Source organism: Chiloscyllium punctatum, chromosome 40 (genome assembly GCF_047496795.1).
Source record: "Chiloscyllium punctatum isolate Juve2018m chromosome 40, sChiPun1.3, whole genome shotgun sequence".
Lineage (NCBI taxonomy): Eukaryota > Metazoa > Chordata > Chondrichthyes > Orectolobiformes > Hemiscylliidae > Chiloscyllium > Chiloscyllium punctatum.
The window spans coordinates 56,817,969-56,826,945 of NC_092778.1; positions in this window are offsets into that span (position 1 = coordinate 56,817,969).

The following is an 8,977-nucleotide window of genomic DNA, read 5'->3' on the forward strand; positions in this document are numbered from 1 at the left end:
TTCTGGTTGTTAACTAATTGGGAGCCCTGCTGAAAATTGTTTTCATTGTTTTTTGGTTGATTGAATTACACTTGTATAAAAGTTAATTCCTGTAAAGTTTCCTCCCTTTTGATTACAATTCTTATGACTGGGGAATGGAACAATCACAAACCCGACCAGGTCCTCTGAGCACTTGAATACGGAGGTAAAGGATTTGTAAATTTTTTCCCTTCCCTTTTTGTGGGGGTGGAGAAAAGTTGAGATTTGTAAAGTTAGCTTTCTGGAGCAAAATATGGACAGTGGCATTCAAACAGTTATTAAAAGGAAACATAATCAGTATCGATTACAGCTGCTTAACTGTTGTGTGAAAATGTGACAGTTCAGTATCACAGCTAAATCTGTGTCCTTGATTTACCAGACTTAGTTCAAATCTCTACGCTTTAATCTAATTTGTGTAATGCAGCAATTATTGTTACAAATGTTGACGTGTTCAATCCTAAACCCATTCCACTCCTGGTTTGAAAAGCCATGTGTGAAAACTTCAGGCTGATGCTAATATTTCTGCACGTGGAGACATTATTTGAGTCAACATCTGTGGTACATTAGAGTCAGGAGCACCATATTTCAACTAAAAGTTTTACAAATCATAGACTATTTGTTTATATTCAGTTAAGATGTGCTAGGCCAGTGTTTACTGCCCAATTCTAATTAACCTTGAATGTGATGGTGAGCTGTTACCTTAACCTTAGCCATATGGACCATGGCAGCCTTTGTGCAATTTCAAAGTGTAGAGACCGTTATAACCTGAATATAATAGCATGTTGCCATTATATGTAGATCATTTGCTTGCAATGCAGAACATACAATGCAGGTAGTTGAAAGATTCATTTTATGTTAAGGAAGTTATTTCTTTGCAGTGTAGTTTTATTGCTATGACGCAAGCAAATTCAGTGCTTCCTGCAAAGCACTTGATAAGTTTCACATTGATTCAGCCAGTAATTTGTAAAATTCCAACTAACTGCATGTTGTGCTTATGCATCAAAGTTATATCTGCTCAAGTTTTTTAAAAAACATTTCTATTTTCTATCCAGTAATATTATGCACTGTTCTGAATTCTTGCAACCAAATGTCTTTATTATTACTTCAGTCTTGGCGTTTTTGGATAAAGTAATGATTATATAAAATTTTCCATGTTGCTGATTTGTTAATCAGGTAGTCAACTACTACTGTGAATTAGGAATGCCACCCCAAATTCGAGCAAAGGCTTGAAGATTGAGACCCAATCTAGATTCAATAAATGAAGAAAAACATTCCCATTGGTGAAAATATTGATCAGCAAAGACAGGTGACTGGTAAATAAGGTAGGGGTGGTATTTTAAAAAAAAAACTTAGGTAGGAATGTGCTGCTAGACAGTGAGCCAATTGCTAATTCATTTATGGCTTTCAGAGAGGAATTGTGGAACCACTCGAGGAGGAAGTGGGTGAATGGGGCGAGCTGAATTTCTCTTTTGGGTGCGGGGGGTGCGCGATGGAAAAAATCTAGTGTAAATACTGGATGAGTGTTGAAGACATTTTGACTCAAAACTGGCTTATTGCAAAGTAGCCCTGGCTATATCACTTGTAGTAATGATGTGATGCTTTTATGGGAACCAGCCACTTTGTAAAGTCATGTGGCTATCAGTAACAGAATCTTGGCAGCTTGCGATTTGTTTTAACTTTTTCTGCTTTTCACTGTGATGGCTATGCCAGACTTGACAATATTGTTTTGCTGTATGATTAGATACCTCCCCCCAAATTCCATTTCCAATTGACTGGAGGGGAATTTGGCCCCTCCCAATATTTTGTGATTTGATGACACAAGTAATCCATTTGTGCAGAGACTTCTAAATAAACCTGCGATCTGCAATTTTGAGACCATTTGTTACAGTTGCACTAAAGCGTTTCCTGCGAGTTCAATTTGGTGACATAAGTATTTTTGCAATTTCCCTGTTTGTGTAAATAATATGTGAAATAAAATTTTGATATGGAATAATTGGGGTGGAGGGCAAGGGGGAGGAAAGGCACTAGATTGAACAATGGGTTGCCAATCCTCCCCTTAAAATTCCTGGAGTTTGGAATCTGATTCAGAAATGGACAATTCTGCTTTTATATCCTTGAAGATAGCTAGTGTCAATTTTTAATTGGATTGGTGGTATGGTAACAGGTCGAGCTGAAGATGTAGGGCAAGTTTCAGTAAGTTTGGAGAGCAGGAACACCTGCAAGTGGGTGTCTCTACTATTTTTCCCAACATGGAGAAAGTAAGGACTACAGATGCTGGAGATCAGAGTAGAGAGTGTGTTGCTGGAAAAGCACAGCAGGTCAGGCAGCATCCGAGGATCAGGGGAATCGGTGTTTCGGGCAAGAGCCCTTCATCAGGAATGAGGCTTGTGAGCCAATCTACTCCATTGGCTGTGTTTCTCCAGCACCCCACACTGTACTATTTTTTTTCCCAACTGCTTGGTCATTATCCTGGTGCTTCTCTGTTCAGGCCAACCTATCCCTATTTCTTACAACTCTCTAAAAGTACAGAGTGGCTATTTGGTGTCTCAAGCAGTTTTCAATAGGGTCATGGCTAATCCCATGTTCCTCATGTCTGCTTTTCCTGCTGTTTCCCCTTCACCCTAATAATCCAGGGTTTCTTTTTTCAATATACAGACTCCACCCTTTGGCACAGAGTTCCAAAGAGACACAACCTCAGAAGAAATGTTTCCTTATCTCAGTCTTAAATTAATTCCCCGTTATTCTGAGACTGTGCCTTCTCAGACCCCTTAAGAATCCTTTGTTTCAGTCCGATCACCTCTCATTGTTCTAAACTCCAGAATATATCTCTTATATTTAGGATTCTACTGTTTTGATGTTGGGTTGGCTGGTCACATGAACTATGACACCAGTCTTTTGAGATATACACGATGTGTGGGTTGTTTAGTGGTCAACATATGAAATCTAATGTTAGCATCAGACCAAACTAGAGGCACTAAGTGAGGCTAATCTGCATACAAGCTAAATTTTATCTCACTACTATCTTCATTCTGGCAGGCCTGTAGTTTTGGATTTGTCAACCCCACACCCCCATTCCACCACATTTATTACCTTGATTTACATTTTAAGTTGTTAATTAAAGGCAACCTGAAAACAGCAGTTGATCCACATGTGACAATGAATGTTGCTGCCGTATACTGGAATAAAAGTAAGGGAAATGCTTCCCATTCATCACGGCATGACGTTGACTCTTTATATCAGAGGAATCTAAACCCAAGGGAGAAGTCCTGATTTTTGTTGCATGATCCACTCTCAAATCTAGCAAGTTGGCAGTGAGAATCACCACTGAGTGTACAGGAATCCTTATTGCGTTGTGACTAATTTCTGCAAATAGTATTTGAATTATGCAATCTTTTCAATCTGATTTATAGGGTCAGAATGTGACATTTGAAACTTCCCCATCTTGTTTCCAGCAAGGTTTGTAATGAGATGACCATAAATGGGGACCCTGAGTGAGTATTTCTTAACTTTTTTTGTGGCTCATTTGTCACCAATGTTGCTGGGTCAAAAATCATAGAATTCCTGCAGTATTTTTGTCCCATTGAATTGAATCTGCATTGACCCTTCAAAGAGCAATCCTTGCTTTTGAACCTGTTCTTTTCTCCCTTCAATCTGCAATTAATAATACGGAAAAATAAAAAGACACCACTCTTTACAGTGCTCCCATGTGCCTATTACCTTAAGTGGTTGGTGTTGCAGGTTGGGAAGGTTCACTCAAGGGTGACTTAGCAAATTGCTACTGTGCATCTTGTAGGTGGTTCAGTCTTGTTGTGATGAACAGAATGAATATTTCATATGGCCTCCAGAGTGATGGTCAAGTGGGCTGCTTTGTTCTGGGACACAAATTGAACCTGGGATCCTCCTGATCATTACAGCTTAGGGATATTAAGTTCTTAGTTGGCAGCCATAACCCCTGACCTCTTAGATGGAATGGGTGATACATAGAATGCACTGGGTGTGTAAATTTTTGTAATATTTAATGAAATCCATATGTGAAGGAAGAACCTGACTTCAAAAAAGCTCCTCCATGTCTTATAACACTTTAAACAAATAGCCACATGATGGTACACCTCAAATTAGATCTTGTTTGTCCTTCATATTGTTTGTAGCTTCAGGATGAATGTGTTTCCCAACAGCTAAGTACTTCTGAAATGTAGTGATTGTTGAAAACATGGACAAATATGGTTACAGTTGTGAACTCTAAGCTCATACAACCAACATGATAAATTTGCCTGTTATGGACAGATACTAAGATTGGTCAGTGAGAGGTTTTCTTTATTTGTAGTTGTGTCTACAAGCTGAGTCTGTAAAGTTTTGGGAATGCATTAGTAGTAGTGGTCATCTAAATGGTCAAGATTGTTGCAATTTTCTGCTGAAAGGCTTTTTCAAAATGGTTTGAGCAAAGTGATACAGAAATGGTTTAATCTTTCTTCAGGTAAAATTCATGCAGAGGATTAATTTAAAACTGAAGCCTTACGTTATATTTAGTGGAATGTTATTTTCCACGTTGTGCTGAAGTTCATTTTGCAGATCAGTTGCAGAATTTGAAGCAAGTAAACTTTAACATATTTGACTGTTGATGTTTCAAAAGTGGTTAGCCAATGAATTATGTACAATCAGCACCATTTTTTCATGGAGTAGAAATGATGATCCTTTTGAAATTTGTCCTGATGAGAAGGTAGCAATATTTTGCGCAGTATCCGATATTCTGTTTATTGACAGGGACACATGGAATGTCTTTCCAGGACTACCAGTGCCTTCTCAACAAAGTAGGCACTTCAGGGATTGAACGGTAACCGGTTAGGCTGCCATTAACCCAGAGGACAACAGTGCTTTTCTCTCTCGTTTAGAGAGAACTGGATGGTGATTAGTTTAGCCTGATGGTCACTACACCTCAAGCAAGAGAGTAAGGTTGTGAAGGTGGGGCTTTCATGGTGTTCAAAATGGCTGACTCTTTGACCTTGAAAGAATTGTTTTCACAAAACTGAAAAATTAAACTCTATTTTCACTCCACTTTAGAACTCAAGTTCTTGAATACAAATAATAGATGGTATCTCCTGACACTCATATGATAATGCATACACAGGCTGGATATAAACGCAATTTTTAAAAACATTAAAAATCTGCCTGATGTCAGTAGTTTTTTTCCTCTAATAACATTTTCACTTGTGGCATTTTTGTGTTAAATTTTTAACACTTCGAATTAATTCAGAGGTTTTGATCCTGCGTATCCGTTCAGGGTGGCAATGAACATAGTCCATGCTATATTTCAAATCTTTAGAACAATTGGGTGAGACTATGTTCATTTAGACCGACTTCACCTCAAACCCTCACCTGGGTCTCAGATCTGCTGAAACAGTTTGTTTGCATCCATCTTAGAAGGCTACCAGTATTTTTTTGATGGCCAGTTTTGCATTTTACATTATTCAGCAATGACATGGATTTCCAAATCTGCAACAGAATATATTTGTAAATGTTTTAAAATATCTTAGCTGTCACCAAATGTCCATACTCATGGTCATCCCAGCACAGCAGCTAGATCTTTCTATAGTGACTATTTGTTTATTTCAGACCTGGGTCAATGCCAAGGCATAACCAATCAAGCCCAATGCGCAATAATCAAAGAATGACTGAACAATTGAACACCACATGTGCACTATTTAATCCAAACGGGAGTGCTGTAAGAAGTGCTAATACCTTCTTGGAACTGCAATGAAAGGTCAGCTTAGATTAGACCGTTAATTCTGAAGTTAGAAGATATGGTTTTATGACTTAGAGAGATTTCCAAATTGCTGCCACCTATTAAGGTGAATGCCCAGCACATCCTAATCGTGGTACTGGGCGTACTCCATTGCCTGCCTTAAAATATTAACTTGGAATCTTTCACATCAATCTGAGTGCGAAAGTGGCATCTCCGCATCCGAACTCAAATGCAGCTGGTGACATTTTCACTCAGGTTTGGATGACAACAAAAGAACATAAAACATTACAGCACAGTACAGTCCCTTCAGCCCTCGATGTTGCACTGACCTGTCATACCAATCTGAAGCCCATCTAACCTACACTATTCCATGTACGTCCATATGTTTGTCCAATGACGACTTAAATGTACTTAAAGTTGGCGAATCTACTACCGTTGCAGGTAAAGCATTCCATACCCTTACTACTCTGAGTAAAGAAACTACCTCCGACATCTGTCCTATATCCATCACCCCTCAATTTAAAGCTATGCCCCCTTGTGCTCACCGTCACCATTCTTGGAAAAAGGCTCTCCCTGTCCACCCTATCTAACCCTCTGATTATCTTATGTCTCTATTAAGTCACCTCTCAAATGAAAACAGCCTCAAGTCCCTCAGCCTTTCCTTGTAAGACCTTCCCTCCATACCAGGCAACATCCTAGTAGATCTCCTCTGCACCCTTTCCAAAGCTTCCATATCCTTCTCCTAATGCAGTGACCAGAACTGTACGCAATACTCCAAGTGCGGCTGCACCAGAGTTTTGTACGGCTGTAGCATAACCACATGGTTCCAGAACTTGATCCCTCTATTAATAAAAGCTAAAACACTGCCTCCTTATCAACCCTATCAACCTGGGTGGCAACTTTCAAGGATCTGCGTATCTGGACACCGAGGTCTCTGCTCATCTACACTACCAAGAATCTTACCATTAGCCCATTACTTTGCATTCCGGTTAATCCGGTTACTCTGACCAAAGTGAATCACCTCACACTTGTCCACATTAAACTCCATTTGACACGTCTCAGCCCAGCACTGCAGCTTATCTATGTTTCTCTGTAACCTACAACATCCTTCGTCACTATCCACAACTCCACTGACCTTAGTGTTGTCTGCAAATTTACTAACCCACCCTTCTGTGCCCTCATCCAGTTCGTTTTTAAAAATGAAGAACAGCAGCGGACCCAACACCAACCCTTGCGGTACACCACTGGTAACTGGACTCCAAGATGAACATCTCCCATCAACTACCACCCTCTTCTTTCAACAAGCCAATTACTGATCCAAACTGCTATATCTCCCACAACCCCATTCCTCTGCATTTTTTACAATAGCCTGCTGTGGGGAACCTTATCGAACGCTTCGCTGAAATCCATAAACACCACATCAACCAGTTTACTCTCATCTATCTGGTCATCTTCTCAAAGAACTCCAAGGTTTGTGAGGCATGACCTACCCTTCCCAAAACAGTGCTGACTATCCCTAATCAAATTATTCTTTTCTAGATGATTATAAATCCTATCTTTTATAACCTTTTCCAACACTTCACCAACAACTGAAGTAAGGCTCACTGGTCTATAATTACCAGGATTGTCTCTACTCCCCTTCTTGAACAGGGGAACCACATTTGCTCTCCTCTGGTCTTCTGGCACTATTCCTGTAGACAATGACGTTTTAAAGATCAATGCCAAAGGCTCGGCAATCTCCTCCCTGGCTTCCCAGAGGATCCTAGGATAAATCCCATCTGGCCTAGGGGACTTATCTATTTTCACACTTTGCAGGATTTCTAATACCTCTTTCTTGTGAACCTCAATCATACCTAGTCTAGTAGGCTGTATTTCATTAATCTCCTCGACAACATTGTCATTTTCTAGAGTGAATACTGTTGAAAAATATTCATTTAGTGCTTCCCCTATCTCCTCTGACTCCACACACAACTTCCCACTACTATCCTTGATTGGCCCTAATCTTACTCTCGTCATTCTTTTATTCCTTAATTACCTATAGAAAGCCTTAGGGTTTACCCTGATCCTATCTGTCAAGAACTTCTCATGTCTCCTCCTGGCTCTTCTGAGCTCTCTTTAGGATCAAAAGAGTCAAGAGAATATTGATAACCTTATTTGTTTCAAGCATCCATCAGTATCCTAAGGTTTCCAGGTTATTTTTACTTAGCCCAAGTCTATTCGTAAATAGCAAATAAGTAATTGTCATCCTAATTATGCATTAATTATGCAGTGAGCATAATTGCACACTACCTAATACTTGACTGGCTTTATCAATGTATCAAAAGTTATGTCCATTGGAAACAATACAAGAATATCTGATGGAAATGGTCATCCTTTCAAAATGTGACCTTGGTTTGAATTGTTTGCGGAGGGAATAGGAAGTGTATTGAGTATTTCACACTTAGCTCAGTCCAGGGGCCTCAAACTCAACAGCAACAAATTGCTCACAACTGATCCTTGAGGGAACTTCCTCCATGTGCTATTCTGCACATGTGAGCCGAAGTGTAACAAAAACAAATTGAGAAACTCTCAACAGGTCTGGAAGCAGCTATGGAGAGAAAGAGTTAACGCTGAGCCCAGTGACCCTCCTTCAAAACTGGGTTGAAGCTTGGTCAAGTTAAGCTACTGCTTGTCCTCCTGGGAATGAAACTGGCCAATGGAGTTGTCCTGTGTAATTTAATTCTACTGAACAAAGAGATTTCCTTTTGAGAGCATTGTCTCCTCCATTTCGTGTGTAGGGTTCATAATGCTGTTTCCTTTGTTTGTAGCTGGTTTTCTCTTGATTATGAATTGGGCTTGGATTCAGGTGGACAAACGTTCTTGAGAGCCTGAGGTAGTGTTGGGGACCAGAAAGCTAGTTTCCTGTTAGAGAGTTTGAGCTACAGGGAGAGGCTGAACAGGGCTGATTTCCCTGGAGTGTCAGAGGCTGAGGGGTGACCTTATAGAGGTTTATAAAATCATGAGGGACACGGAGAGGATGGATAGCTAAGGTGTTTTTCCTAGGCTAGAGGAGTTCAGAACTAGAGGGCACAGGTTTAGGGTGAGAAGGAAAATAGTTAAAAGGAATCCAAGGGGCAACATTTTCACACAGAGGGTGGTAAATGTATGGAATGAGTTGCCAGAGGAAGTGGTGGAGGCTGGTACAATTATAATTAAAAGGCATCTGGATGGGTACATGAA